Genomic DNA, 6,128 nt, shown 5'->3' on the forward strand with positions numbered 1-6,128 from the left:
GGCAAAAATCGCGCGATTTAAGCCGCTACCGGCCAAAAATCGCGCGATTTAAGCTGCTAGCGGCCAAAAATCGAGCAAATTTCGCCGCTAGCGGCCAAAAATCGTGCGAATTTCGCCGCTAGCGGCCAAAAATCGCGCGATTTTCGCCGCTAGCGGCCAGAAACTATGCGATTTTTGCAGCTGCCGGACAAAAATAGCGCGATTTTCTCCGGTGCCGGCCAAAAACCGCGCGATTTTCGCCGCTAGCGGCCAAAAACCATGCGATTTTCGCAGCTGGGGGGCAAAAATCGCGATTTTCGCCGCTACCGGCCAAAAATAGCGTGATTTTCGCCGCTAGCGGCGAAGAACCGTGCGATTTTCGCCGCTAGCGGCCAAAAACTATGCGATTTTCGCAGCTGGCGGGCAAAAAATCGCGATTTTCGCCGCTACCGGCCAAAAATAGTGCGATTTTCGCCGCTAGCGGCCAAAAACCGTGCGATTTTCGCCGCTAACGGCCAAAAACCATGCGATTTTCGCAGCTGGCGGGCAAAAATTGAGATTTTCGCCGCTACCGGCCAAAAATAGCGCGATTTTCGCCGCTAGCGGCCAAAAACCGTGCGATTTTCGCCGCTAGCGGCCAAAAACCATGCGATTTTCGCAGCTGGCGGGCAAAAATCGCGATTTTTGCCGCTTCCGGCCAAAAATAGCGTGATTTTCGCCGCTAGCGGCCAAAAACCGTGCGATTTTCGCCGCTAGCGGCCAATAATTAGGCGTTTTTTGCCGGTAACGGCCGAAAACCGTCCTATTTTCGACGATAGCGGCCAGAAACAATGTGATTTTTGCAGCTGGCCGGCAAAAATCGCGCGAATTTCCCCGCTACCTGCCAAAAACCGCGCGATTTTCGCCGCTACCGGCCAAAAACCATGCGATTTTCGCAGGTGGCTGGCAAAAATCGCGATTTTCGCCGCTTCCGGCCAAAAATAGCGTGATTTTCGCCGCTAGCGGCCAAAAACCGTGCGATTTTTGTCGCTAGCGGCCAAAAATCGGGCGATTTTTGCCGCTAACGGCCGAAAACCGTGCTATTTTCGACGCTAGCGGCCAGAAACCATGTGATTTTTGCAGCTGGCAGGCAAAAATCGCGCGAATTTCACCGCTACCTGCCAAAAACCGCGCGATTTTCGCCGCTAGCGGCCAAAAACCATGCGATTTTCGCAGCTGGCGGGCAAAAATCGCGTGATTTTCGCCGCTACCGGCCAAAAACCGATGATTTTCGCCGCTAGCGGCCAAAAACCGTGCGATTTTTACAGCTGGCGGGCAAAAATCGCGCGATTTAAGCCGCTACCGGCCAAAAATCGCGCGATTTAAGCCGCTAGCGGCCAAAAATCGTGCAAATTTCCCCGCTAGCGGCCAAAATCGTGCGAATTTCGCCGCTAGCGGCCAAAAATCGCGCGATTTTCTCCGGTGCCGGCCAAAAACCGCGCGATTTTCGCCGCTAGCGGCCAAAAACCATGCGATTTTCGCAGCTGGCGGGCAAAAATCGCGATTTTCGCCGCTACCGGCCAAAAATAGCGCAATTTTCGCCGCTAGCGGCCAAGAACCGTGCGATTTTCGCCGCTAACAGCCAAAAACCATGCGATTTTCGCAGCTGGCGGGCAAAAATCGCGATTTTCGCCGCTACCGGGCAAAAATAACGCGATTTTCGCCGCTAGCGGCCAAAAACCGTGCGATTTTCGCCGCTACCGGCCAAAAATCGGGCGTTTTTTTGCCGGTAACGGCCGAAAACCGTGCTATTTTCGACGATAGCGGCCAGAAACCATGTAATTTTTGCAGCTGGCCGGCAAAAATCGCGCGAATTTCCCCGCTACCTGCCAAAAACCGTGCGATTTTCGCCGCTACCGGCCAACAACCATGCGATTTTCGCAGCTGGCGGGCAAAAATCGCGCGATTTAAGCCGCTACCGGCCAAAAATCGCGCGATTTAAGCTGCTAGTGGCCAAAAATCGTGCAAATTTCGCCGCTAGCGGCCAAAAATCGTGCGAATTTCGCCGCTAGCGGCCAAAAATCGCGCGATTTTCGTCGCTAGCGGCCAGAAACTATGCGATTTTTGCAGCTGCCGGACAAAAATAGCGCGATTTTCTCCGGTGCCGGCCAAAAACCGCGCGATTTTCGCCGCTAGCGGCCAAAAACCATGCGATTTTCGCAGCTGGCGGGCAAAAATCGCGATTTTCGCCGCTACCGGCCAAAAATAGCGCGATTTTCGCCGCTAGCGGCCAAAAACCGTGCGATTTTCGCCGCTAACGGCCAAAAACCATGCGATTTTCGCAGCTGGCGGGCAAAAAACCGCGATTTTCGCCGCTTCCGGCCAAAAATAGCGTGATTTTCGCCGCTAGCGGCCAAAAACCGTGCGATTTTCGCCGCTAGCGGCCAAACATCGGGCGATTTTTGCCGCTAACGGCCGAAAACCGTGCTATTTTCGACGCTAGCGGCCAGAAACCATGTGATTTTTGCTGCTGGCAGGCAAAAATCGCGCAAATTTCACCGCTACCTGGCAAAAACCGCGCGATTCTCGCCGCTAGCGGCCAAAAACCATGCGATTTTCGCAGCTGGCGGGCAAAAATCGCGATTTTCGCCGCTACCGGCCAAAAATAGCGCGATTTTCGCCGCTAGCGGCCAAAAACCGTGCGATTTTCGCCGCTAGCGGCCAAAAACCATGCGATTTTCGCAGCTGGCGGGCAAAAATCGCGATTTTCGCCGCTACCGGCCAAAAATAGCGCGATTTTCGCCGCTAGCGGCCAAAAACCGTGCGATTTTCGCCGCTACCGGCCAAAAAACCATGCGATTTTCGCAGCTGGCGGGCAAAAATCGCGATTTTTGCCACTTCCGGCCAAAAATAGCGTGATTTTCGCCGCTAGCGGCCAAAAACCGTGCGATTTTCGCCGCTAGCGGCCAATAATCAGGCGTTTTTTGCCACTAACGGCCGAAAACCGTGCTATTTTCGACGATAGCGGCCAGAAACCATGTGATTTTTGCAGCTGGCCGGCAAAAATCGCGCGAATTTCCCCGCTACCTGCCAAAAACCGCGCGATTTTTGCCGCTAGCGGCCAAAAACCATGCGATTTTCGCAGCTGGCGGGCAAAAAACGCGTGATTTTCGCCGCTACCGGCCAAAAACCGCGTGATTTTCGCCGCTAGCGGCCAAAAACCGTGCGATTTTTACAGCTGGCGGGCAAAAATCGCGCGATTTAAGCCGCTACCGTCCAAAAATCGCGCGATTTAAGCCGCTAGCGGCCAAAAATCGTGCAAATTTCGCCGCTAGCGGCCAAAAATCGTGCGAATTTCGCCGCTAGCGGCCAAAAATCGCGCGATTTTCGCCGCTAGCGGCCAGAAACTATGCGATTTTTGCAGCTGCCGGGCAAAAATAGCGCGATTTTCTCCGGTGCCGGCCAAAAACCGCGCGATTTTCGCCGCTAGCGGCCAAAAATTATGCGATTTTCGCAGCTGGCGGGCAAAAATCGCGATTTTCGCAGCTACCGGCCAAAAATAGCGCGATTTTCGCCGCTAGCGGCCAAAAAACGTGCGATTTTCGCCGCTAGCGGTAAAAAAAACCATGCGATTTTCGCAGCTGGCGGGCAAAATTCGCGATTTTTGCCACTACCGGCAAAAAATAGCGCGATTTTCGCTTCTAGCGGCCAAAAACCGTGCGATTTTTACAAAAACCATGCGTTTTTCGCAGCTGGCGGGCAAAAATCGCGATTTTCGCCGCTACCGGCCAATAATAGCGCGATTTTCGCTGCTAGCGGCCAAAAACCGTGCGATTTTCGCCGCTAGCGGCCAAAAACCATGCGATTTTCGCAGCTGGCGGGCAAAAATAGCGCGATTTTCGCCGCTACCGGCCAAAAATAGCGCGATTTTCGCCGCTAGCGGCTAAAACCATGCTATTTTTACAAAAACCATGCGATTTTTGCAGCTGGCGGGCAAAAATCGCGATTTTCGCCGCTACCGGCCAAAAATAGTGCGATTTTCGCCGCTAGCGGCCAAAAACCGTGCCATTTTTTGCCGCTAGCGGCCAAAAACCATGCGATTTTCGCAGCTGGCGGGCAAAAATCGCGATTTTCGCCGCTACCGGCCAAAAATAGCGCGATTTTCGCCGCTAGCGGCCAAAAACCGTGCGATTTTTACAAAAACCATGCAATTTTCGCAGCTGGCGGGCAAAAATCGCGATTTTCGCCGCTACCAGCCAAAAATAGCGCGATTTTCGCCGCTAGCGGCCAGAAACCGTGCGATTTTCGCCGCTAGCGGCCAAAAACCATGCGATTTTCGCAGCTGGCGGGCAAAAATCGAGATTTTAGTCGCTTCCGGCCAAAAATAGCGTGATTTTCGCCGCTAGCGGCCAAAAACAGTGCGATTTTCGCCGCTAGCGGCCAAAAATCGGGCGTTTTTTGCCGCTAACGGCCGAAAACCGTGCTGTTTTCGACGATAGCGGCCAGAAACCATGTGATTTTTGCAGCTGGCCGGCAAAAATCGCGCGAATTTCCTCGCTACCTGCCAAAAACCGTGCGATTTTTGCCACTACCGGCCAACAACCATGCGATTTTCGCAGCTGGCGGGCAAAAATCGCGATTTTCGCCGCTTCCGGCCAAATATAGCGTGATTTTCGTCGCTAGCGGCTAAAAACCGTGCGATTTTCGCCGCTAGCGGCCAAAAATCGGGCGATTTTTGCCGCTAACGGCCGAAAATTGTGCTATTTTCGACGCTAGCGGCCAGAAACCATGTGATTTTTGCAGCTGGCAGGAAAAAATCGCGCGAATTTCACCGCTACCTGCCAAAAACCGCGCGATTTTCGCCGCTAGCGGCCAAAAACCGCGTGATTTTCGCCGCTAGCGGCCAAAAACCGTGCGATTTTTTTTTTTTTTTTTTTTTTTTTTTTGAGATATATACAAGAGTTGTTACATTCTTGTACAGCCACTAGTACGCGTAGCGTTTCGGGCAGGTCCCTGGAATACGATCCCCTGCCGCGAAGAATTGTTTTTTCATCCAAGTACACATTTTACTGTTGCGTTAAACAGAGGCTACAGTTAAGGAATTGCGCCCAGTAAATCCTCCCCGGCCAGGATACGGCAAAAATTTTTTTTTTTGCAAAAGGTTTTGCAACTTTGTTTTGCAAAAGGTTTTGCAACTTTGTTTTGCAACCCGCCAGTTTTACAACTGGCGGGCAAAAATCGCGCGATTTAAGCCGCTACCGGCCAAAAATCGCGCGATTTAAGCTGCTAGCGGCCAAAAATCGAGCAAATTTCGCCGCTAGCGGCCAAAAATCGTGCGAATTTCGCCGCTAGCGGCCAAAAATCGCGCGATTTTCGCCGCTAGCGGCCAGAAACTATGCGATTTTTGCAGCTGCCGGACAAAAATAGCGCGATTTTCTCCGGTGCCGGCCAAAAACCGCGCGATTTTCGCCGCTAGCGGCCAAAAACCATGCGATTTTCGCAGCTGGGGGGCAAAAATCGCGATTTTCGCCGCTACCGGCCAAAAATAGCGTGATTTTCGCCGCTAGCGGCGAAGAACCGTGCGATTTTCGCCGCTAGCGGCCAAAAACTATGCGATTTTCGCAGCTGGCGGGCAAAAATCGCGATTTTCGCCGCTACCGGCCAAAAATAGTGCGATTTTCGCCGCTAGCGGCCAAAAACCGTGCGATTTTCGCCGCTAACGGCCAAAAACCATGCGATTTTCGCAGCTGGCGGGCAAAAATTGAGATTTTCGCCGCTACCGGCCAAAAATAGCGCGATTTTCGCCGCTAGCGGCCAAAAACCGTGCGATTTTCGCCGCTAGCGGCCAATAATTAGGCGTTTTTTGCCGGTAACGGCCGAAAACCGTCCTATTTTCGACGATAGCGGCCAGAAACAATGTGATTTTTGCAGCTGGCCGGCAAAAATCGCGCGAATTTCCCCGCTACCTGCCAAAAACCGCGCGATTTTCGCCGCTACCGGCCAAAAACCATGCGATTTTCGCAGGTGGCTGGCAAAAATCGCGATTTTCGCCGCTTCCGGCCAAAAATAGCGTGATTTTCGCCGCTAGCGGCCAAAAACCGTGCGATTTTTGTCGCTAGCGGCCAAAAATCGGGCGATTTTTGCCGCTAACGGCCGAAAACCGTGCTATT

The sequence above is a fragment of the Procambarus clarkii genome, chromosome 30 (assembly GCF_040958095.1).
Source record: "Procambarus clarkii isolate CNS0578487 chromosome 30, FALCON_Pclarkii_2.0, whole genome shotgun sequence".
Taxonomy (NCBI): Eukaryota; Metazoa; Arthropoda; class Malacostraca; order Decapoda; family Cambaridae; genus Procambarus; species Procambarus clarkii.